The 26,653-nt window shown below is 40.7% G+C and overlaps 1 pseudogene across 1 annotated transcript in view; it reads left to right on the forward strand.

The window, feature by feature from the left end:
- Positions 1-3,914: 3,914 nt before the first annotated feature.
- Positions 3,915-26,653, forward strand: part of LOC308341599 (large ribosomal subunit protein uL30-like) — a 104,336-nt pseudogene continuing 81,597 nt past the window's right edge. Inside the window, exons 1-3 of the transcript in view lie at positions 3,915-4,007; positions 5,490-5,667; positions 7,475-7,593. The product of the transcript in view is annotated as a large ribosomal subunit protein uL30-like (transcript). The remainder of the gene's footprint in view (positions 4,008-5,489; positions 5,668-7,474; positions 7,594-26,653) is intronic.

The following is a 26,653-nucleotide window of genomic DNA, read 5'->3' on the forward strand; positions in this document are numbered from 1 at the left end:
GCTAATAAAGGATTAGAGGACTCTAGCCATTTCATTTTCTCTGCTCACATTTTTTTCCTCCCTCTGTCTCCAACACCCAATCTCTCTGTCTTTCCATCCATCCCTTTATCTTAGCTTCTTAGACAGGACTCACTGTAGAACTTGCACTAAGCTATCAAGTCCTTGAGGACGGGATTCAAGCCTTAACACTTCAGCTGGAGCCCCCACGCAACCCCCAGTGTAGTGCTGAGTGGCGGACAGCCGCACAATAAATAAATACTTGATTCAATTTCTTATTGCTAGTTAAGAATATTTTTGTTTTCTTTATATAATAATTAAGGTAAAAAAACCAAGGTAGGCAGGACACCTCCAAAAGAGAGAAGTATATGTGAAACCACAACCCAAATTTTGTATGAAGTCCTCACCAAAAATCTTTGAGATGTGAAAAATACACTTCTATCCAGCTGTGAAATGTGTGCAAGAATTTTGTCTGATAAAATTGAGCCTGAATGAGATTTTTTTCATCCAGGTGTTAGCAAACTTAGCTCCCCCCCTAATGCTGGTTACGTGTTTAAAATACCCATGATGAGGGGCACCTGGGCAGCTTGGGTCACGGTCTCGGGCTCCTGGGATCGGGCCCCACATCGGGCTTCCTGCTCAACGGGGAGCCGAAAGAAAAAAATAAACTAAAATAATAAAATAAAACAAAATACCCATGATGAGGCACGCCGACCAAGTTAGTCTTAGCTCTTTCTCTGCCTTCCAGAGTTTCAGCTAAAGGACAAAACCACAAAAGCAAAACAAACAATATACATCGTTCTTAGAAGGGACACAGCAGCTTTCTCTACCGATACCCATTCTACGAGTTTACGTAGTGAAACTCAGTCTTTATCTCAACCAAGTAGTAAAACTTCCTATCATCTTGTGAAAAAAATCACTTTTAGTTTTATCAAAACTAACTTTGGGGGACAAAGGACAAACTGGATCGATGAATAGACTTAATAGATCTTAATAGCTCTCCGAGCTCTTAAGATCGGCTTTTGGTTTTTGGTCTTTTTCTGATTACACCAATAACAATTCAACACTGTTTAAAAAAAAAAAGATTTTATTTATTTATTTGACAGAGAAAGAGAGATCACAAGTAGGCAGAGAGGCAGGCGGGGTGGGGGGGTGGTGGGGAGCAGGCTCCCCGCTGAGCAGAGAACCCGATGCGGGGCTCAATCCCAGGATCCTGAGATCATGACCTGAGCCGAAGGCAGAGGCTTAACCCACTGAGCCACCCTGGCGCCCCAACAGTGTTTGAACATAGAGTAAATTAGAGCTGAAGCCTGAGCGAGGCCTTGTAGACCGCCATGGAGCAGGGTGTGTTACTGTGCGTTTATAAGCAATTGTCAAGCTCCCATCGTTTCTAGGGGAAACAGTGGTGCAAAAATGATACCCCTGCTTTCGGGTAACGAAAATCACATAAACTGCCTCCTACAAATCATATTTTGCTCGTCTAAGTGGATCAGACGAGGCAGAAGGAGAGGGGGCTCTCCATGGCAAGGAGCTTTGATCATTTTGATCAGACACAGACCACCTCTCAGCCTCCATGCGTCATACACATTTTCAATATTGTGTCATAATAGCTACCAGTCATTGCAGTTGAGATAAAAAAGGGATCGTAATTAAACATATGATTGGAGCCAGACATTTTAATCATGCCCCCTCTCTATCTTTGCAAAGCAGGCCCACTGTCTTTTCAGCAGTCCCCTGGAACCGCCCTAGGATGACAATTTGCATGCTAACTGAAGTCATGTACCGTGCAGATTACATGAGGACATCTGTTGCTGATTGTTTGGGTCCTCTGCTTTTCAAACTCCAATATGAAAATGCAGAAAGTAAAAGGCAAATTATGGAGCCTGGGGCGAGAGAGCAGACGGAGTGTTTGATTTTTCTTTCTTTCTCCCCATGCCTCTAGAGGAGACTATTAATGAAACTAAAAATGTCCCTTATTTGCAGTCGTCCCCCACAACCCCCGGCCTTACCATAAAATCAGTGCCCATGAAACGATGCTGTTTCCCAGCGGCTTCTTGTCTTAGTCTCGTTCATTTCGGCCAGAAAGAGACACCCATTCCCAGCTGGAAGGTCTCCAAACACAAGAGTAGAAAGCGGCAGGGCTGCCCTGACTCCGGAAGAGGCAGGAGAAAGAGACGGTGCCCAGAACAGCTTACGTTGCCCACGGAAGCTGATCAGTCGGCGTCATTACAGACACGGCTTCCCCAAAAGAGCCCAGGTTAGCAAACCCTTCCAAGGCCGAATTGCTCAACTGCAGCTGCGGAGGAGCTTCCCGGGCTCTCGTCAGGGCAAAGGCGAGGTATAGAATTGAAATTCGGAAAGCAATTCTTACTGGTTGGCATGTGCCCGACACCATCTGGGCTGTTTTCTCCAATCCTCGAAATACCCGGAGGTGGAGAGTTACCCCCCTTTGGAAATGAAGAGCCTACAATTCGCCCGCCGAGGTTGCCCAGCTGGGTTGCAGACCAGGACTAATTCTGCTCCAGGTCTTCCCCTCTGAGGGCCTCTTGCCTTTCTTCAGGCCACACTGCTCCCCTGCCCTGCACAAAATTTATAACTTAGAGAAAACCTATCCCTTTTGTCTCTTGAGGGAGGTACTTAGCCTTTGCTTCCACAGAAGACAGGCAAAATATTTGCTTCACTGTTCAAATACGTTCAAGTTGAGAACTTACCTTTCCAGGTAACTTCAGGCTGTCTGGATGCCAGAGGGGAACACTTCGACCGCAAGAGATGCCTGAGCGGGACAGGGTCACCATGAGAGTGAAAGGGACTGCTGCCCCCTCACACTCTTTCCCCATCCACTCAGCGCCCCTTTTAAATCCAAATTCAAGTACTGTTTTTTGAGCGCTGACTATATGTCAGGCATAAACACTTATATTAATTTGCTTTGTAACCTTCCAACTATCCCATGGGAAGGGTGGCAACAGCCTTACCATCACCTAAGCCTGAAGTGAGGTTCAGGACAGGGATTGCTGTTGGCGACTGAGTTAGTGTCAAACATGTTTTGACCACAGGCTATTTCCCACCCCCACACCTCCCCCCATCACCGCCCCCATCTTATTCCGCCCACCACAACCTCATCTCTCATACCGTTGACGAGCTCCGAGTCTCATCTACCTACCATCCCCTCCCCCACTATGTCGGAGCTCCCTTATTCTGCCCCCAAATCCCCCATCCAACTCCTTGGTCCCCCAGCAAGGGTTCACAAACCTTATTGCGCTTGAAAATCACCTGAAGAGCTTGTCCAGTCTCCTTTGCCCATCCCCAGAGACTCGGTTCGGTAGGTCAGGGTGGGACTTGAGGCTCTGCTCTTCTCTGACAGGCTCACAGGTGATGCCAGTGCTGCTGGTCTGGAGGCCAGCCTTTGAGAACCACTGCCAACTGGACTTGTAGGCTCTCTGTTACTCTGTCACTACCCGAGGCCCTGCTCCTCTCTGGCAGGCAAAGAGCTGGGTCACGGCCCCTGTCAGCCTGGCCCTCATGCTCGCCAGGACTGCCAGGTCAGTGTTCTGACCCCATATGTCCTGGCTTGGTTTCCATGAAAAGCCTCCAATCTCACAGGCTTCCTCTTTACTCTAGAAGGGAGCTTGGAATAGCTCTGCTTAAGAGCATTTTCTCAGCATGGCATGGTAGAAGTTCCAAGGATCTTAGAGTTCGGCTTCCACTGCTGGATGTAACTTCGAGCAAATTACATACCTCTGATTCCTCCGTCTCAAAACTGGCATTAAAATATTTACCTTATAAGACATGGTCAAGACCAAAAGAAAGAGCCCAGTAATATGCTTCCTGCAGAACAGATGATTCCCAACCCAGGGTAGATGCCAGAACAAATTCATCCTCTTCTTTCTTCTCTGGGAGTGCGCGCAGTTGCCGAGACAATGAAGAAAGACAGCCATGTCCTAACGGCCACGTTCAAGGCACGTTTCAGAAACGGTCCGTGTGCCTTCCCTCCTGATCACTTTACCACTTGGGTACGGAGTGAGGGATTTTCGATTCTGCCACACACTTGCTGGACACTTAAAGAGGGACACAGGAGGCAGGACCCTTAATGTGCGGTGAACTAGAGAGCTCAGAGATTCACTCTTTGTCCTTGGCCCTCCTCCCTGAGGACGTGTGGGGACCTCAACCTGGGGGGGTTCCCTGGTTTAGCCCCTAAAAAAGAACATTCCTTAGGCCTTTTAATTTTTAAAAATCCCTTAGCCTCTGAAATTTTGTAAATATTTATATGTGTTAGTAGATTTTTTAATCTTTTAATTTCTGGTTTGTACTCTTTTGTGGAATATTTATTTTCTCTGCTTTCTTTGTTTTAGTTTTTGCCAGATAGATTCATCCAACTACCTTTTTGCTTCTTCATTGTCTGCTTATTTTAATTTCACATATCTCATGGGCAGTTTGTCTTATAATTTTTATTACATATACTATATAAGACCGTATCAGAGAAAGCACACATTACAAACAAGAAAAATGAATAATTTTAAAAAATCATACTCCCACTCACCCAAAGATAATCACACATGACACCTATGTGTACATTTCCATACTACTGTCCTGGCAAAATATTCTAAATTTCCTTAGTTTGCCTGTTTTTATCCTTTTTAACTATGTATGTTTTTATTTTGTCATTTTTCTAATTCTCTGGCTTAGCGTTCTCACCTTCAACCTCTTGGTTTTACTGTCTACGTCATATTTCGGTTTTCCTTAGCCTGACACACGGTTAGCTTTTTAATAGTTTTCTCATACTATTTATGTTCATTCCAGATTTTAAGTATAGTCCTTGTTATTACTTTAATTGAGTTTTTCATTGGCTTTGCTTGTTTTTACTTAGGAGGTTTTATTTTTTCAAATTTTTTCATTCTGTGTCTATGAATGACCCACAGAAAGATTCCCCACATAGAACTGTTGACGACTCACACGGCAACAGTCCTTCAAGCTCCTCATAATACAGATTATATCCCCTCTCAAAGCTGAATCACTGTAAATCATCAATATTTGTTTGAAGCAAGTAAGGAAACCCAGGATTATAATAACTTTACCCAGGCAGGCGGCACAGTCGGGCCACTAAAGCAATGTGACTTCCGTCCACATCTCCTCCAACCCCACGAATGGGAGTGACATGACCCAACGTTTATAATGTATACGGCATATACAGTCCCAGACATTTGGAAAGAATGGGTTGCTTCACAACACAGTGCAGAGGAGAGAAGGAGGCTCCACTCAGGGAAGAGTCTCAGGGTAAAACCTCTCCGATTTGAACAAGAACCCTGATGTTATTGAACTTTCCAATGATACTCCATGAACAGAGTCATTGTGACTGGCTCCTCAACCAAGATTTTGGGGTCCTACATCCACTTGTCTCCAAACTACTATCAACAATATGAACATCATTTACTTAAGCACAGTTCCCAGAGAACCCTTTAGTATCTGAGTCTCCCCAACTCTACCTCTTTATTAAGAAAACCAACGATAAGTTAATGTGGGCACGAATGTCCCTTACACGGTCTAGAGCCCACAAAATGACTGCTTCGCAGTTTAATATTTTAGAAATGGCCACCTACATCCTATTAAAGGAAGGAGACAACACAGAAATAAGATTCTCTGGTACTGCTGCACTTACTTCTCCCCCAGTATCTGGTAAGGAGCTGCTTACAAGTCCATCTCCCAATTAAACCGTAAGCCTTTCAAAGGCAGCCCCTCTGTCTTCATTCATAATTATTTGTCTTTCCATTTTAGTCATCTTTATATGCCCAAAACCCAACATCACCTCACACATTATTAAAATAATGTCCTTTATGTCACATTCTTTCTATGGAGGCAAAGGAGCTGCTCATAAGTTCCTTGTGTGTGACCATGTTATTGGTTCTCATTAACTGGGAAACAGAAGTCCGCTAGCTGTCTGCCTCTCAGAGCAGCAGCACAGTCCCACGCCTCTTAGCGATTACACAGAAACCACTCGGTATCTGATTCCATCTCCTCACCACCAACAACTGTTCTATAACCTCCTTCCTAGTACCTTAAGGAAGCTCGCATGGGATAGCATGGTCCTTCCCAAGCCAACACCACTGGCCTGACTTCCTCCCCAGACTTTCCTGCCCCTCCCCCTGCCCCCAGGGCCAAGTTCACTGATGCTGTGTTTCCTTTGCAACACACTGTTTTCTCTACCCATGATGACCTTCCTCATCTTCATCTAGTAAACTCATCAGACTCAACATCATGTTAAATAACTTCTCCTCCATACATACTTCATGCTCCCTTCTCTGAGTTCCCATAAGGTTTGGTAATAGTATTATTTGTTTACAAGTTTTGTCTCTGAAGAAGCACCTCTGAGGGTATTCATCTCTTTTTTTAATAAGGGTATTCATTCCTGGGAAGGTCAGAGGCTTAATAAACTATTGTACCAAGTCTGTGGATCCCCAGAAATGCAAAACACCAACTTTAGGTAAAGTTGATACCTTTATCCTCCCTAGCCATATCTTCAATGGAGACAGAGGGACATAGGTATTTATTTATTCAGCCGGTAGGTATCAAGCCCCTAATGCGTGCTACCCACGGCTCCAGGTGCTGGGGATAGAGCTGAAAGCCAGGGGCCCGTGGCCTGAGAGAGAAAATAACAAAGAGCCTTTACAGGACAGTCTCCTCAGCAAAACACTAGCCGGAGTTAGTTAGACCTTAGCCCCATTACTTTACCAGAGAATTTGCAGAAAAGTGACCCACAAATAAGCTTTGGGTTGAAAAAAAGAACCCAAACCAATTTTAACCAGGAAAATACTGCACTCTCATTCTCTAGCTCTGCCCCACTTGGTTAAATGACCTGTGTCATTTACAGTTAAAGGAGGAACTGTTGAACTGTTTACTATTTCACGAGATTTTTTTTCCTATTTTCTCTGGGAGACTTTGCCTTTGAAGCCTCCTGTTGCGAGACCTTTATGCTGTGCAGGAGAGGATCAGGCCAATTGACTTCTGAAGCCAGGATGAAAACGCCCAGCATTTTATGGAGTTTCTGAGCCTTGATTCCCTTGATGACCTGAAAATCAGCCTTGTGTGAAAGAAGTCACATGCAAAACACAGCAATGCTTTGCAAAGCACTGGACAGGACTTGAGTGTGATGTGCTCCCTAACTTGGAAATGGCTGGAAAGGTTTGAAGTACGTGCAGGTGGTTAAGCACAGCCCATGGATGCCAAACACCATCCCCTCACAGCCGACAGAACTGGTGCCAAAGGGAAACCCTCGCCCCACAAGACCCTCCACTTTGGACAGCCTGACACAGTCCTAAATGGAGAATTCATCTCCTGCCACCCAGGCAAAAGGAGCTTCACTGGACCAAATGCAAGGATGTTTCCATGGGCAAAGGCACCTGAGCCATGTGGCAGTCCAATCAGACCGCTCAGCCCGGGTTCTCCTCCAGTTCCTACTTCTGTGCCTGCGTGTCTCCCGGCCTAGGTGCTCAGGACGTGGACCTGCTCGTTGTCCTCACTCATCCCTCAGAGCGTGAGCTTCGGCCTTCTCACTTACCTGTGCTTTCCAGGACCATGACACTCCATCCAGCTACTCATGTAAAGGCGAGTACATTGTTTTGTTTTGTTTTGTTTTGTTTTACTGCAGTTACAGTCATCAAGAAGAAAGAATAAAAAGGGAAACTATATAAAATGACATTGCCTATTCTGTGAAAATGCTTTGTCTTTTATTTTAGTTCTTTTCACATAAATTCACTCGAAAGATACAACGAACAGAATCAGAGAGCTTATTTTGTACGCTTTCAGTAGAGGGACGGAACATACTGAAAACAAAAATAAATAAATATAATGTGAACTATTTTTTAAAAAGCCAAAATATGGGGCGCCTGGGTGGCTCAGTCATTAAGTGTCTGCCTTCAGCTCAAGTCATGATCCCAGGGTGCTGGGATCGAGCTCCCTGTTCAGGGGGAAGCGTGCTTCTCTCTCTCCCACTCCCCCTGCTTGTGTTCCCTCTCTGTCTGTGTCTCTCTCTGCCAAATAAATAAATGAAATCCTTAACAACAAAAAAAAAAGTTTTAAAAAAACAAAAACTTACCAGAATGTTAACCCTTATCCTAGACATTGAATCAAATTAAAATCATTTCAAACAAACTCTCACCAAGTCCAATCAGCCCATTCCCCATGACCTGTAAACGATGGTCAGCCACGACCTCCCTGGCATGAACGTGGCAGTATAACCGCTGACACAGAGCCTATCAGAGCCAAACTTACTGAAAAGACAGGGAATTCCTTATGTGGTAGCCCATAGAACTGAAAAAAAAAAAAAAAAAAGTAGCAGAATTCTTAGGACCTCATGATATCCAGTATTCAATTAAAGAATCTGATCTGGTGTCACCATACCCATGTTTCCTTAAGCATTTGAAGTGTTCTTCAAATGTGAACATGGAAACCCAAACTAACCCAGCTTTTTAAAAACTGATCTCAGGTAGCTCTGAACACCAATTCAAAAACTGCTCAGAGTTCGCTTCTATTTGGAACGTTCGGAACCACAGAACAACATATGTGATTACTACTTTAGTTTATGTAGAATGTCCTTCTTCTCTTGTAACATGAACAATAACCACAACACCACACATTTGCTTGCCACTTTACAATTCATAAAGTAGTTTTACCTACATCCTATCTTCCACAAGGCTGTAAGTTCCAGCAAAGCAGGACTCAGTTGTCTTATTCCGGGCTTTATCCCTCCTGCCTGGGGCAGTTAAACACTAACTATTTTTATATGAGAATTTCATTCAAGTAGGAATACCAGTTATAAATATCCTTATTCTAGAGATGAGAGGAGTTAAATGATACGTACACAAAAGTAAAATAGTGGTCAAGCTGGTATTGGGACCAGGCCTTTTGGGCCCAGGCCCATTTGCTTTGCCCTTAACAACACTATGTCATCAAGCATATTTTTTCAGTAATTGTTAATCCACACACTGTTAGGTTTTCTTTAATGGTGTCACTGGATCCAAGTGAAAAGTGTATGGGGCGAATAGCTTTCCCATTTTGTTGATGTGAAAAGTGAAACTCAGTAGGGTCCCAGTCACCCCACTCCTAAGCAGAGAGGTGGATCCGCAGCTGAGATCTTCAGAGTCTATGTCCAGGGCCCTTCTCTCTGTGATGTCTCATTCCTCTTGCCAGCCCTCCAAGAGGCAGCCCTCTCATTTCTGCATTTAAGGTACTGCCTCTGGCTTCCAAGGGCTCATCTTCCTGTGACAGGCTCAGATATGTGTACCACTGACCATATGATAAACCCAATCTTGACAAACACAAAAATGGGACACAAAGGAGGCAGAGAGTTCTGTCAGTCCAACAAGAAACTAAGGAGGGGACTTTTGTGTAGGGACACAAAGTACAATGCTGATTCTGACTCCAATTTACATTTTAATCATGACTAAAACACCTACTTTCGATTTCTGAGCCTATAAAAAAGGGGAAAAAATAAACAGGAGGGTGAACTTTATTTAATCCAGTCTTTTTTAATTTAGACTCTATCCTTTCCAGCTTAAATGTAAATAAATTAAAAGCTATTTAATTTCTGATCAGATTTTACTTAGATTTTTGTTATGATCATTTTATCATATTTACAAATACCAAATCATTATTTGGTATGCCTGAAACTAATATAATGTCATATGTCAATTAAACCTCAATTAAAAAGAATTATTTTCTGACTTTTAGTCACACCTGTGTCCTTGTAACACAGACCACTTCATCTAACCCTCACTAACAGAACCCTCATCTTGTTCAGAGGCAATGTGCCCATTTACCATATGCCTTTAAAAAAAAAAAATCACCTTAGTGACTTGTCCCTGCCCAGATCAGTTAGATTAAAAACTCTGCCCATTATTTTTTTCTCAGCATAATGAGACAGCTGGGTTTATTTCATTTAATAATGATAATGATGTTATCTCTGTAACTTTCTTATAGTGAATTAAGGCATTTCCATTTTCCCTATCTAGAGTCAATTAACAACTGTCTGTAGAGAATTTCTAATTTAATGTGAAATAACCTGAAATTTCCCCACAACTTCTGAGGTTAATAAACTGTGCACAAAATTCAGTGAACACTAAAAATAAAGTTAACATCACCTTTTTTTCTTGGAAGGAAGTTAGTGAAAAAGAGAGAGCAATTGGTTTAATAGATGACTATTTTTAATTGGAGAAAAGATGCCATGTTTGAGGAAAACTGAAATGCTTCTTAGCAGCTACCAATACAAGCTACTGCAGTGACATGTATATTTTGTAAAATATATAATAGGAAATGAATGCAGTGGTTATTTTTAAAAAGGTGTTTTGGGGGGGGCAGGTTAGAGTGTTATTTCCTAAAAAAGAAGGAGCACTGGAGTTTGAAACTGACCACTTTGTCACTAAATTACTTTGACAGTTTCAATGGACTGAATTTGTAAATGACATGAAACAGCTACTACAAGAACAAAATTGTCTGATTCCTGTTACTTTGTGGTTGTTCTGTCTTTCAGTGACAAAGGCATTTTCTAGAAGTCACTGAGGATCATGTATGAACACATTAAGTTGTTTTCCACCATGAAAAACAGATCAAAAGGACTCCCTGAAGCCATGTCTGTCCTTTATTTCTGCTAGTATAATTACTCATCTACTTGGTGGAATACTGGTATTTTACTTTTTTCTAGGTTCGTGATTATATTACTTTTTTTATCCTCCTGTCTAAAATGCCAGCAGTAGGCTAGAAGAGCTCAGTGACTTTGGTCATAATAAAAATTTTAAATTAAGAGTGACATACAGATCTCATGGCGTGGCAGAAACAAGAAAAGGACTAGGAGCAGGCTCATTTCTGTATGAGCTACAGCAAGTTGCAAACAACTAGGCTGTGGTATCTGTGAATAAAGAAATAAAAGAAAAAGTGGTCTTTGGAGGAAATCCTTAAAATTTAGAAAAAAAATAAGTTTCTCACTCTGACACTATTGAATGTAATCTATTTTATCACGGTGATATTGTTGTATCGATATTAGTCATTGTCAGGTGTGCGCTCTAACCATCAGGCACTCCCAATACAGAGAAAGAGAGCAGTGGAGGGGAAAGATGCACCAACAGCTACACCCATGGTATTACACACGGGAATGGTCATCGACCTTTTCAAATGCCATGCAAGTGATGCTTGTCCCACAAGAAAGCTGTCCCACTCTCAAAACACACCTGCGTGTGAATCCCTCCGGTGCTTGTTAAACACACAAATTCCTCTCCACCCTGAAAGAATCACAATCTCTGTAGATGGAGTCCAGAAATCTACACTTGACACACTCCTCATGCAACTTTTCACAGGAAAATCTGAGAGCGAGTGGACTCAAAATGAGCCCAAAGTTGTTCATACTGTCTCTAGTCCTAAAAGGAGAACAAGATGCTTGCTTCAGACTCCGACCCCAGGAACTAAATGTTGATGTACATCTTAAGCTTGATAGGAAAGTATTCATTTTCCATTTCAGATAGAAAGCATGATGAGGTGGGGGCAGGGTGACAAACCATCAGGACCATTGGAGGACTTAAAAGCAGAGTCCCTGTGCTCCTCGAGATGGTTAAAGTCATGACTGCTAACCACTCGAAGGGGAAGCACATGCACCAAAGAGCACGGAGAAATGCCCGCAGGTCTGTAGGAGCCCCTCAGTAGAGACATGCTTCATGTAGAAATGGATAATTAGAGAGTGCATGTTCAATTAAATTTGGAGATCTATGAGGTACTAAGAAATATACAGAGTGCTAAAAGGCTGTGTACAGAAACATTTGTTATTGCTAAGTATGAACAAAATAACTCTTTTGAAGTCTGAAGTCTAGAGTGCATCTTTTTTTTTTTAAGATTTTATTTATTTATTTGACAGAGAGAGATCACAAATAGGCAGAGAGGCAGGCAGAGAGAGAGGGGGAAGCAGGCTCCCTGCTGAGCAGAGAGCCTAATGCGGGGCTCCCAGGACCCTGAGATCATGACCTGAGGAGCCAAAGGCAGAGGCTTAACTCACCGAGCCACCCAGGTGCCCCTAGAGTGTATCTTTAATGCTACTTTAATGGAGGTAGCATCTTGGATTTGGTAACTATTGTTTAATCTAGCATTTTTTTAAATAAAAATAACTTAGTTACAAATAACATAGGCTCTTAACATGGATTTAACGGTGGTGGAAGAGGTGGGATTATTGCTTACCAAATGAATAAAGATATATTTCAGAAATGCCATTTCTGGCTCAAAATGCCATTTTGAGCAATAACCCCAACCAATCCCCCATCCTCCAATGCACACATTCAAAGATACCAGTTCTGGAAAGCTGTGACATTATATTGTGTTTGTTTCTGATGGGGGAGACAACTCTATTTTCTCTTCTCATTTAAATCATTGGATATAGAAGCAGTGCACAATATTGAGTGATAAAAAACTCTCAGGCAATTAAAATTTGCTCAAATAATCAAAAAACAGCTATCAAACTTTCAGGTCCTAATAATTTTTCTTGAACTTGCAATAAAGGATACCTGTGTAACAGATAGACCATACACCTCGTATCTTAATTTCACATCTGAAAGGAAGGAATCCAGCCTATTGCTACAACTTATACAAATATTCTTTAATGTCTTCCCAGGAGAATACATAAAGACACATTCTAGCTATGACATGATTTTTATAACACTCCCAGTAGTTATAGGATGAGCTATAGAATATAGAAAAGCAAGAAAAATAATTCATTCAGTGATTTTTTTAAAATGACTACTATGTTTCTAGATGGTGTTTTCTACATACTTGACATACTTCAGTGAACAGCAAAAAGAGACAAATTGTGCCTCCATGCTACTCAGAAAAAAGAATAAAAATAATTTAAAAAGTGAATTATGCAGTATATAAGACTGTGATTAGTGCTGTGGAAAAAAATAGAGCAGGGCAATAGGGTTTAGGTGTGAGAGGGTGGGGAGACAGGTCACAGTGTAAATAGGATTATCAGGATAGTCCCAAATAAGAAGGTAAAGATTTGAGCACAGACTTGAAGGAGGTGAGGTCCTTAAAAAACAGACATTTATGGGAAAGAGTGCTCCACACAGCAAGAAAGTCTAGTTGGCACAAGGAACACAGAGAGGTCAATGCAGAAGTGGCAGGAGCTAAGGAGGAATGGAAGGATATTAGACCGAAGAGTCATAGGGAGGGAGTGGCAGACCATGTAGATCCTTGCAGTCCATTTCAAAGACTTGGTTTATCCTATGAGAAAGATGGGAAGCCACTGAAAAGGTTTTTGTTTGTTTTTGAGACAGAGAGGGAGAACACACATGTGTCTGCTCACACACACACACACACAAGCGTGCACACGCATGAGCAGGGGCAGAGCAGAGGGAGAGAGAGAACCCCAAGCAGACACCCCACTCAGCAGGGAACTTCAAACAAGGCTTAATCACACAACCCTGAGATCATGACCTGAGCTGAAATCAAGAGTCAGTCACTTAACTGACTGAGCCACCTAGGCGCCCTGTCACTGAAGAGGTTTGAACAGAAATGATAGAACTATGCATAGAGCTAGTCCTATAACCCTAAAGCAGTGCAGCCTAGAGTCAGCCTAGGACATGATCTTTAGAGTCAAATAGAGTTGAGTTTGGGGTGCCTGGGTGGCTCTGTGGGTTAAAGCCTCTGCCTTCGGCTCAGGTCATGATCTCAGGGTCCTGGGATCGAGCCCCACATCGGGCTCTCTGCTTGGCGGGGAGCCTGCTTCCTCCTCTCACTCTGTCTGCCTCTCTGTATACTTGTGATCTTTGTCTGTCAAATAAATAAATAAAATATTAAAAAAAAAAAAAGAGTTGAGTTTGTATTTTTGCTCTAATGCTTACCAGCTGCCTAATTCGTGTTCAATTTTCTCATCTACAGAAAAGGTTAATCCTTGCTTCAGAGGGTACTTGTAAATATTTACCGAGGTAATATTTAAACTGCCTATTTTAGAGATTGTGTTTTTCAAGATAGTAGCAAAAAAGGTTTTTCTGTCCTTTCTTCTTGTAAAAATTACAGCCAGGTGACATAATAAGAGAAATCTCTTCCATAATATAAAGATCAAAAGTAGATGGAAGGGGAAAAAAGTAGATGGAGAAATCATAAGTAACCAAGAGAAGACACGGTTCAGGCGTAAGAATCTATGAAGGGAGATTGTTCCCATTTTCATGCTAGCCCTCCCCACACTATTGTACCCCTGCCCAGTCCACTCCTAGATATTAAGAAATAAATATTAATGCAAAACTCCTTGATCACTCTTACTACAACCACCACTGTACTTAACAGTGGATTTGCCCTATGTTTATTTTTTTAATTGACAATTATTTATAGTCCCAAATATATCTGGACTAACTCTCACTTTCACTTATTCCCTTGGGGCAATCTGCCAAGTATACCACCCTCATCTTCATCTTCCAAAACCCAGCCTTGAACATACATCTCTTGGTCAAACATCTTTAAGGACTTTTTTTTTGCCTGCAGGAAGACCTGCTGGTGTCCCTCCAGGGATAGGTCCTTATGAGAGTTTTGTGCCAACCAAAATATTTGTTCTTCAAACACACTTATGCCTATGCCTAAATCTGTATTAGTCCTTTTGTTCTGGAATTGCATCAGTGGTCATTTCCACTAAAGCCCTACTATTGCTTCAAAAACCAAGTCACATTTTATATCCTCTACCAACACTTTCTCACCAAACCAGCCCTCCACAGTCACTCCATCTTCAGAAGTATATAGCACGCTTATCTGTATCATTCATTTATACTCAGTACCTGCTACCTTCTACTTGTATTTATCTTTGTATACAATTTTCCTTACTCCCCAGTTTCACATAAATCCCTGACAGGTTTAAGAATCTGGGAATGTCCAGAACTACTCCTGCAGTGACCACTTTTGCCAGGGGCCCAGGAACTCAAGCAGAGTTCAAAAGCACAGAAGATTCAGAAGCCTCAGAACAGAGCAATCATGCAGTGCCTGGGTGGCTCAGTTGGCTAAACGTCTGTCTTCAGCTCAGGTCATGGTCCCAAGATCCTGGGATCAAGCTCCACATAGGGCTCCCTGCTTGGTGGGGAGTCTGCTTCTCCTTCTGCCCCTTCCCCTGCTCATGCTCTCTCTAGCTCTCTCTCACATGCACGCTCTCTTACATAAATAGAAAACATTTTTAAAAGAAAAGAGAAGGGGGGGCGCCTGGGTGGCTCAGTGGGTTAAAGCCTCTGCCTTCAGCTCAGGTCATGATCCCAGGGTCCTGGGATTGAGCCCCGCATCCGGCTCTCTGCTCAGCAGGGAGCCTGCTTCCCTCTCTATCTCTGCCTGCTGGTCTGCCTACTTGTGATCTCTCTCTCTCTGTCAAATAAATAAATAAAATCTTTTTTAAATTTTTTAAAATATAAAAGAAAAGAGAAATAAAAAAATAAAGGATTCACAAAGTAGTGCCATTAAAATGTTTAGACCACTTGTCATTATTTAGCTTAGAGAAGAGAAAGCTGGGAGAGACCTAAAAGTCTCTTTCAAGTATGAAAGGATAATAAGGTTAATGGCTATTCTCAGAGTTAAATTACAAAAAGAGAGTCTGAAGCAATGTGATTTGAAGGCTTAGCAAGACATTAAGAAGAACTTTTCTATGAGGATTCTGAGAAACTAAAATTACATTACCAAGGTAATAAGTTTTTCTTGAATTTCTTGTTTTTTAAAAATAGTGATTCAGCTTCAGATCTGATATGTAAGGAGCTTGGACATTATCACTCTTGTCCTTACTACAAGAAAAAGCTAAACAACCTGAAAATCAACTTTTTTTGACCCATCAAAGAACTGAGGTCGCAGGGTAAAAGACCACCTTAAAATCTGGTGGGTCAGGAAATCCAGAACACCATAGCCTAGATCTGTTCACTTGAAGCTAAAGCTGCTGGAGCTGTAAACTGGTAGGAAAACTTAAATAGTAATTTTGACAAACTGAGGAGCAGAGAGAATAGACTAACATAAAAATGAGAAACTTTTGGGGAGAAGTAGTCTTGTCCCCCACAAAGTTTTGTGTGGTTTACCTCCTGAATGCCAGCAGGTTCTCAGTCAGGAGTTGATAAAGATTACCTGTGGCTCTGGTAGAGAGAGGGGAAGTGTAATCACTGAAATTATCACAGACGGTTCTCCACAATAAAGGGCTACTCCCCAGGGGAAAGACTTTATCAGAGCTTTAGTCCATCTAGGGAAAAGATTTTTCTCCTACCCCAGCCCCCTCTAGCCTTCTCTCCTTACCTAAGAGAGTAGGGGACAGACTCACTAAATACTAACATTTAATCATAAAATTATAGAATGATTTTCTTCTCTCATACGTTACCACCACTCCAACATGGCTCCCATATATAACACTGGATTACAGTTGAAAGAGATTCAAGATGCAGATTTTCTCTGAGGAGGAGCTCCTAGGGAAACCAAGAGTCAATGAGGACATAAAAATAAGGGGACTAGAAGAACTTGAAGCTTCTGCTACCTACGGCTACATCAAAAATTAGATATAGCCCAACTCCTAACTAGACTAACATACAGCCTTACCCCCACAGGTCTACCTACTTCAGTTCCTATTACAAAATCAAATGCTATAAATTACAAACACTGTAAATGAAAAATGACTTTGATGGGCTCATTGGTAAAACAAAAACTGAAGAGGAAAGAATAAATGAGATTCTTTAAGAAAATAGTGAAAACAGCTCACTGAAAGCACTATTCACAATAACAAAAAGGTAGAAACAACCCCAATGTCTATCAGCAGATACATGGGCAAATAAAATGTGGTCCAAACTTACAATAAAATATTATGCAGCCACAAAAAAGGAGTGGAGTACTGATACTTGCTATAACTGAAATGAATCTCAAAAGTATGCTAAGTGAAAGAAGCCAGACACAAAAGTTCCCGTATTTTGATTCTACTTGTATGAAATACCCAGAGTAGATAAATCCAAACTGACAGAATATAAACTAGTAGTTACCAACAACTTATAGCAGAGGGAAGTATGGAGTAACTGCTTACTGAACAAGTAGTTTTTCTTTTGAGGTGACAAAAATATTTTGGAACTAGCTAAAGATGGTGGTTGCACAACACTGTGAAGGTACTAAATGCCCCTGAATTGTACACTTTAAAATGGTTACTTTTATGTTTGTGAATTTCACCTAATTTTTTTTTTAAAAGCTACATATATTTAAAATAATAATGGCTAAGAATTTTCCAAAATTAATGAGATACCAAACAACAGATACAAAAAACTCATGTAACACCAAACAAGTTACATGTTGAAAACCTTATCCTTACTATATCTTATTCAACTGGGCATGATCAAGACAAAGATAAAATCTTGACAGAAAACAGAGTTTAGAAAACAACAACAACAACAAAAAATATGTGTGTGATTAGGGGTGGAGGAGCAGGGAAGGGTACCATGGTAGAGAATAGAAAAATATGTGAAGATATCTTGTCAAAGAAGAACCAGGAATAGGAGTGCCTGAGTGGCTCAGTAGTTAATCATCTGACTCCTGGTTTTGACTCAGGTCATGATCTCAGGGTCCCATGTCAGGCTCAAGCCTCATATGGGGCTCCTCGCTCAGTGAAGAGTCTGCTTGAGAATCCCTCCCCCTCTATCCTTCCCTCCTGCTTGTGCTCATGCCCTCTTTCTCTCTCTCAGATAAATAACTAAAAATCTTAAAAAGAAATAAGAAGAAGAATCAGGCATACTCTTCATTGTTCCTGAGTACAGAAATATTACAAACAATTAAGAACTACAGAAAAGTAAATTCAGGTTAACAAAAAGATACACTTTTGGGGCATTAGAGCTGTCCAAAAAGGGTGCACTTCTTGGAAGGTAGTAATCCCTTCAAGAGTAGAATTTTTCAAGCACAGGCTGAAAGATTGACTGGAAATGATACTGTAGACTGAATCCTTCATTGGACAAAAAAAAAAGGAGAGAGATAGGGAAAAAAATGGCCTTGAAAATTACTTGAAACTTTACAATTCTATGACCCTACCTTTTGAGGGGGAAAAAAAGCCATCATGGATAAGTCTTCCAAAACTTGGAGTTTTTCCTCATTATCACAGTAAAGATGGCAGGGAAGCATCTGAATTTTAAGTACATTTTAACATGCTTAGGTTCTGGATTCCTTGGCTGCAGGCATCTAAATATGACTCTGGCTAATGTGGGACATTTTGGGAAGAACATCAGAGAAACTGTAGGCTTGAATTAAGGCTCAAGAACCCACCTTGGCAACAGGATTCCTCAAGGGAGCTCCAGAGAGCTAGGAAATAGGAACTGCCTCAGAACAAAAAGAGTAAAGTCAATTTTCCCCTGCTGTGATGAACATACTCCAACTATTATTTATTTTCAGCCTTCTCAAGATCCAAAACCTCCAATAAAAAGTGTTTGATTGCCTGTGTTTAGTTCCTGGACACACACTAGCTGTGAGGGGGTGGAGAAGGACAGCCTGGACTCTGGGGTTTCTGACCTTTATTAGGGGCAGGCAATAGCTCTCTCTTAGTCAGAGTCCTTCAGGAAAACAGAAGCCACACTAGTTATTTTTAAGATTTTATTTATCTATTTGACAGGGTGAGAGAGAGAACACAAACAGGCAGAGGGAGAAACAGGCCCCCCACCGAGCAAGGAGCTTAATGCGGGACTCAACCCCAGGACCCTGGGATCATGACCTGAGTCGAAGGCAGACACTCAGCTGACTGAGCCACACAAGCACCCTACACATTGTTTTAACAGAGAGATTTTCATATAGGATATTGAAGGGCTGAAAAGTCAAACAAAAATGCTGAAGAAAAACAGAGGTAATAAGTGAAGGAAACATTTTCCTTCCCAGGGCTGCCAGACCAAAGAGAAGAGGTTGGGTTATCCAAATCCAAAAGCTTAGAGAAACTGCACTGCTGAAGCCCAACTTCTAAGAAAGAGAGCAAGGTCCAGCTGCTGCTGGTCTCTTCAGAGCTCAAAGGAAGGGCTTTCACAAACTATGGAAAGAGCCTAGATGTCCATCAGCAGAAGAATGGATAAAGAAGATGTGGTGTATATATATGCAATGGAATACTATGCGGCCATCAAAAAACACAAAATCTTGCCATTTGCAATGACATGGATGAAACTAGAGGGTATTATGTTAAGTGAAATAAATCTATCATACGATCTCACTGATATGAGGAATTTGATAAACAAGACAGAGGATCATAGGGAAAGGGAGGGAAAAATGAAACAAGATTAAATCAGAGAAGAAGACAAACCATAAGAGACTCTTAATCTCAGGAAACAAACTGAGGGTTGCTGGAGTGGAGGGGGGTAGGAGGGATGGGGTAGCTGGATGATGAACATTGGGGAAGGTATGTGCTATGGTGGTCCTGTGAATTGTGTAAGACTGATGAATCATAGACCTGTACCTATGAAACAGATAATGCAGTATATGTTAATTTGGAAAAAAAAAAAAAAAAAAAAAGGAAGGTCTTATAAATCTAGACTCAGACCTCTGAGGAGGAGTGCTCTGCCAGGTTCCTGCTGATAGGCCTAAACCCAGCTCACAAAGTGCTGCAAGAAGGTGCACACTAGAATGACCAGCAGTTGTAGGGGTGAAACACCATTCCTGGGGCATTGAGGACAGGAAGAACAAGTAAGCCTCCTAGTCTCCACCTAAGGCCCCCTATAAACAGGAAGTCAGCTAGCAAGGGAGACATGGGAATTTGCATAATCCCAGCCCCAATTTCACAAGCCAGGTATAGCAACATGAAGGAGAGCTGACAGACTTAATCACTGGTACGTCATTCCACCAACACATTGATTAAAGGAATCATCCAGAGGAAATTGGGTTGCTTGGAAAAAAGCAAGGTGTTTTAGTTGCCCAGTGACCAAACAAGGGAACATGGGAACTCCAGAAGACTAGGAATAGCCACCTTCTAAGTATCTAATAAAAGATAGCTACTTCTCATCGTTTCTAAAAAGGTGGCAAAAATATTCTGATTTTTTAACTTAAGAGGTTGGCTCAGTAATAGCTTTTGGAAGAAAGTCTAAAAATGATACAATACTTCACCCACTCAGTGTATGGCTCCAGGTATATGGTACACAGAGGTCAATGAGCAAGCCTAAATTTGCAGAATTAAATGCTAGTAGAGCTCATTCCTAAGTAACTGGTGATGGGCATTTTGCAGAGCATATGAGAAGAAAGGAAAGTCTCCTTAGAAATAGGCACTGGAGGGACACCTGGGTGGCTCAGCCTGTTAAGTGTGCAACTTTTGATTTCGGCTCAGGTCATGATATCAGGGTCATGAGATTGAGCCCTGCATCAGGCTCCACACTGGGCATGGAGCCTACTTAAGATTCTCTCTCTCTCTCTCTCTCCTTATGCCTCACCTTGCCTCATGCTCATTCACTCACTCTCTCTTAAAAAAGAAAAAAAGGAAAAAAGAAAAAAAAGAAATAGTCATTGGAATTCTATACTAAAAAAATTGGCTTTGGATCAATTACAGACTGACGTACCAAGAGTCCTCTGCAGTTAATGTTAAAGGCTCTGAAAAAGGGCACAGCAAATGCAGGGCAGACAGGGACATGAGATCTGGGGACACAGGGAAAAGACAACAAGTGACAGAGACAACCAAATCTAACAAGGACAGAAGTAGCTCCTCTTCATCAGGCTAAGCATTCTACCTATCACCATAGAAGAATCCAAAGTTAATATCAAACTCAAAAAAATAAAGTAAAAAATTTAAGTGCACATATTAAACTAAAAAAATAAATAAGTAAACTTAATGTCACCATCCCATAGTATAGGACTGGCAGCTATTAATATTTGTTTAAATTAAGTATAATGCCGTGGCTCCCAAGCTAGTGCTAGACAGATGTGGTTTTAAGAGGGGCATATGGCTCTAAGATGTACTCCCTGAAAGGAAAGTCTTCTGTGGTCTGTCAGGCCCTTCAGGATTACATCAGCACATTAAATGGCAGGAGAGCCTTGCTGTAAAGAGAAATGCTTACCTTCAACTCAGTGTATCCTCCATTTATTTCAACTGAGAAGCCTGCTTTCAATAAGCTTCTCCCTGAATGCTTTTTGGGTTGTGTTTTGTTTTTTTTTTCAAAACACAGTTTGCAATACATCGCTATATAGTCTTTGTAAAACGCGTATAATTCCCCATCTTATAGAATAAACTCATTTCTTTTCATCCTTGGTTGTCTTAATAAAATCAAAATGTAAAACCTCTCTAGATGTCTTCTTTTAAAAATGTCCAGATCTGATGGTTTCAAACTATGACTAGCAGGCAAGATTCTGATGCCAGAGACAGTCCAGTTAAGCGACACTCCCCTTAGCACACTGACTTACTGGGCCCTCAGCATTTCCGGATGGGACCCACACAACTCACATGGAATATTTCCCTCTAGGGAGACACAATACAATTGCTTGTAGGCAGCTTAACAGCTCTTATGGGTAATATGGACTCTTCCTTACTTTCCCCAAATTGGTGACCATTTGGGAAAAAAAAATCAGGGAAAAATAAAGATTTACTAAATCAGAATTTCTGTCCCCAACCTAAACATAATTTGGCTAAAATCAAAAATGGACCTCTTTAAGAAAATGAAATACCTATTGATGTATCCTAAACTTAGATAAGCACATCTCTCACACATGGCAATTTTAACATATTCCAAGGTCATTTTACTCCACCTGATTGTTTGAGGAAAGTGAGGGCTCTCCCTACACCTATTTTGAAAGCAAACTATAAAATGACCCTGAGTTTCTGAAAGTTCCCAGATGGTGCTTTGTAAATGTATTAAATACGCATGTATGTTCTCTCTGCCTCCCTCCTTCCTTCTCTTCTTGCCTCCCTGTCTCTCTCTCTCTCTCTCTCTTACAAAACTTGCTCTTGGCTATTATCACCTTCTGTTAAAGGGTTGGAAAGCAAACTTGTAATTGGGGTTAAAATGGAATGTAGTTTCATAGAACTGAACTTAAGTGGCAAACTTTTAGGAAATATTAAGTGGCAGAATAACATTTCAGAAATTTTGAAAGCCCTATCATTTAAGAATGACAAATATAACTCTGCTTTTATGGAACGTAGGCAAGCTAAATTTGATTTCAGTAAGGTAAAAGTCTTTCTTTTTTGTAAGATCGTATTAAAATAAATGAATTCCAGTTTTATATTTCAATTTCAGATACCACCTCAAGCTCCAGACATCATTGGAAGACTGATCACCCTATTTTCATATCAGAGAAGAAGCACTATGTGATGTGAGAATTTATGTCAAAGAGAACAAGATCTCTGCTATAAGAAATATGTAAATGAGGGGCACCTGGGTGGCTCAATCAGTTGAGTGTCTGACTCTTGATTTTGGCTCAGGTCATGATCTCAGGGTCGTGAGATGAAGCCCTCTGTCAGGCTTCATGCTCAGTGCAGAGTCTCCCTGCGCCTCTCCCTCTGCCCTTCCCGGCTCACTCTCTCTCTCTCTCTCTCTCTCTCTATCAAATAAATAAATAAGTAAAATCTTTAAAAGAAATAAAGAAAGAGAGAGAGAGAAAGAAAGAAAGAAAGAAAGAAAAGAAATATGTAGAGTTGTTAAAATTAGAGTAACTAGCATTAATATAGCAATTTACAGCTTATAAAATATTTTCAGTGATATGGTTTCATTTGGTTCTCCAAATAGCCCGTGAAGTTAAGCAGGTACTATTATCACCATCTCTGTTTTGCACAGAAAGGCAGAGACTGAGAGACATTACATGGCTTGTCCTGGAACACACAGGGGTAAGAGGCAAGGATGATTTAAATCCAGGGCATCTAACTCCAGATCCTGTGTTCTTTTCTCATTCATTCACTGTCCCACCTGGAGGTCTGCTGTGGCTCAGATTCACAGCCAAATACTATCATCAACTCAGCAAGTGAAGTCTTAAGCAGACACTTAGAAAAAGGAGTCAAGCACTTTTAATATTAAAGAATCATAAAATGGCATTTCTGTGCTGAAATTTTTTTTTAAGATTTTATTTATTTATTTGACAGAGAGAGAGTGAGAGAGCACAACCATGGGAGCAGCAGAGGGAGAGGGAGAAGCAGGCTCCCCGTTGAGCAGGGAGCCCTATGCGGGGCTCCATCTCAGAACCCTGGGATCAGGCAGATGCTTAACCATCTGAGTCACCCAGGCACCCAATATGCTGAAAACTATTTGTAAAGAATTTTATTATATTAAAAAATCTTTAAAAAATTAAAGATACTCCTTGCATAATAAACTTAAATACATTTGTTAAATTAATTTATCTTTAAAAGGGAACAAAAAACATAAATTATGTCTTAATAAATGGGCTCTTAAAAGAATAAACATTAATGTTGGATTCTTTAATATAAATAAAATTATCATATAATTTATTAAATAATTTGGAGAGTTCCATGCTTTCTCCTTAGACTCTATAACTGCAATCAACAGAATACTAGTTTCCATATAAAATCGTCTAAATTCTGACTGTTGGCTATTGTCCAAATATATCTATCAATCATTTGCCACTTTCAACATGACTGATTTGAGGTTTTAACAATCCGCATTGGGGGAGAGACACCAAGCAGGCAACAAAATGTTCCAACAATCATAATCTATAAATTCACAAAGTCACTTTATAGATACTACCTAATTTCTGCCAGCTGCAAAACCCCATAAAGATCTAGGGCAAGCTTGCATCATTAAGAGAGAGAAACAGAGAATAGATGGTTAATTATCTCCGCCTATTAGAGAATATGTAATTCATTTATTACTTTCCTTGATATTTATTGTATTGATTATTAAAGATGCTAGTGAAAACAGAAGGTTTTGAAAAAATGCAAAGACATGTTTACTGAGCATGTTTTATGTGTAGCACTAAAAATATGTGAGTAAAACTATTCCTTTCTTTATGGAGATGCCCTTTATGGAGATGTCTGGCAAAAGACATAATAATCATCACATAAACTTAGATGTAGTAGCTACTTAAGGTAAGTTTAAAACTCAGTTCAGGTGTCAAAATTTAGAGATCATTCCCTCTAAAATAGAACAATATGAGGAATTTTTAAAATAAATTATTTTTAATTTAGGAAAAGAAAGAAAGAAAAAACATGTAAGTCATGGCTAGAGCAGGTATTGAAATCCAGCCCAAGACAGGCACATTCAAGATTTGTACCTGAAATTCAGTAAGTCAGTACCCAATACAGTCTGTAATCCATAAGGCAAGATCAAGCACATTCAGGTAGTGGGCAAGAAACAAAGAATAGAAGGAAACCACCTCAACTTAATAAGGGCCATAGATAAAAGGCCACAGCTGGGGGGCCAGGGTGGTTCAATCCGTTGAGTGTCTGATTCTTGCTTTCAGCTCAGATCATGGTCTCAGAGTCTTGAGATCAAACCCCAAGTCAGGCTCTGTGCTCAGGGGGAATCTGCTCGAGATCCTCTTCCCCTCCCCCTGCACACATACACTCTCTCTCAAATAAATAAATAAATCTCTTTTTAAAATAATAAACATAAAACAGCCACAGCTAACATCACACTCAATGGTAAAAGATTGAAAGCTATGTTCTCTAAGATCAGAATAAGGCAAGGATACCTACTCTTGCCACTACTATTCAACACAGTGCTGGAAGTCCTATTCAGAACAATTAGACAAGAAAAAGAAATAAAAGGCACTCAAATTGGAAAAGAAGTAAAATTATCTCTGTCCACAGATGACATGATTTTGTAAGTAGAAAACCCTTCAAACTCTACCAAAAAATTGTCAGAAATAATAAATGATTTTAGCAAAGTTTCAGAATACAAAAATCAACACAGAAAAAATCAGTTGTGTTTCTATGCACTAAAAATGATCAATTTAAAAGGAAATTAAGAAAACAGCCTCATTCACTATAGCATCAAAAAAAAAAAAAGACCCAGAATTTAAGAATAACCTTAACTAATGGAGTGAAAGATTTGTACACTTAAGACTACAAAACATCAGGGGTGCCTGGGTGGCTCAGTGGGTTAAACCTCTGCCTTTGGCTCAGGTCATGATCTCAGGGTCCTGGGATTGAGCTCTCTGTGCAGCAGGGAGCCTGCTCTGCCCCCCCCCCCCACCCGCCTGCCTCTCTGTCTACTTGTGGTCTCTCTCTCTCTCTGTCAAATAAATAAATAAGATCTTTAAAAAATAGACCACAAAACATCTGTAATATTTCTTGCTACTTTAAAGAAATCAAAGAAGATACAAATTACAGGCAAGATATCTTGCACTCATGGATTAGAAGACTTAATATTGTTAAAATATTCTTACTACCCAAAGTGATCTACAGATTCAATGCAATCCCTAGCAAAATTCCAATAGCATATTTTTCAGAAATAAAAATAAAATCCTAAAATTCACATGGAACTTCAAGAGAGCTCAAATAGCCAAAACAATCTTGAAAAAGAAGAACAAAGGTAAAGGCTTCACATTTCTTGATTCCAAAACAAGAGTCAGACATGAAGGAAGCCAGTGTTTAATTCCACCAAAGCATCTTTCTTATCTTCATCACATACAACAGGCTATGTGCTCATGCAAAGACTCCAGAACCAATATGTAAAGGTGCTGTTCAATATTGAGCAACCCAAGGGCAATTAACATGCCTGCTTTGAAAAGACGTTATTGTTCCTTATTGTTTATTTGTTTGTTCCTTATCATGCGTGGTGGAATTTTAGAATTTCCTGGCTATTTTAGTCAGGAATAATTTTCTTAAAGAACAGAGATCTGGGGTGCCTGGGTGGCTCAGTGGGTTAAGCCTCTGCCTTCAGCTCAAATATGGTTTCAGGGTCCCGAGATCAAGCCCCGCATCCAGCTCTCTGCTCAGCGAGGAGCCTGCTTCCCACCCACCCCCCACACCCCCATCTCTCTGCCTCCTTGTGATCTCTGTCAAATAAATAAATAAAATCTTTATTAAAAAAAAAGAAAAATAACAGAGATCTTCTCAAGAAAATGGAAGTTCATTGAAAGAGTATAGGAAGTACTGCAGAAATCCATGATTGGGGGGCATTGCCCAACGTGGTCTCACAGGAGGTGGACGAGAATTAAAGCTCCTCTCCTATCCTGATCTGTATGCTACAGGTTGGTGGTTTAAATTTAGATTCCAACTGAGACTGGGTGAAGTTTGATCTCTCTCTTACTAACTCAGTTTCTTCAATTTCATTGCCTATAAGAGGGCTAATAAAGTGAAGTGTTTAAAATAATATCCAGAATGGAGTAATCTCAGTATTTTGCATAGTTCCTTTATCTATAATCTATTTCCCTCTGCTTATTAATTAGCTTCCAATTGACTCAACAAGATAGCTGCCTTCTCTGCCCACTTTCTGTTGGAAAGCCTGCTGTCTGTAAACCTCTGTCTCCCAGTGTGAATTCTTAAGAGAGAGAAGTCAATTCAGTGCCAGCTAGGTTCTACAACATGCAAAGACGTCCCTTGCTCTGGACATGTCAAGGAACAAAGCATGTCTAATACACAGATTTTTTTTTTTACCCTTATATATGAGATCTTTACCATTCCACTAGGCAGAGTGAAAAAGTTTTCACCAGAACGTATCTCCAATACCATAATACACAGTGAGGAAACAGGATTTATAATTTACCTTTTAGTGCTCTGCAAAGTTGGTGGTTTTGTTGCTCTTGTATGGATGAA

The sequence above is a fragment of the Martes martes genome (genome assembly GCF_963455335.1).
Source record: "Martes martes genome assembly, chromosome: 4".
In the NCBI taxonomy this organism is placed as follows: Eukaryota; Metazoa; Chordata; class Mammalia; order Carnivora; family Mustelidae; genus Martes; species Martes martes.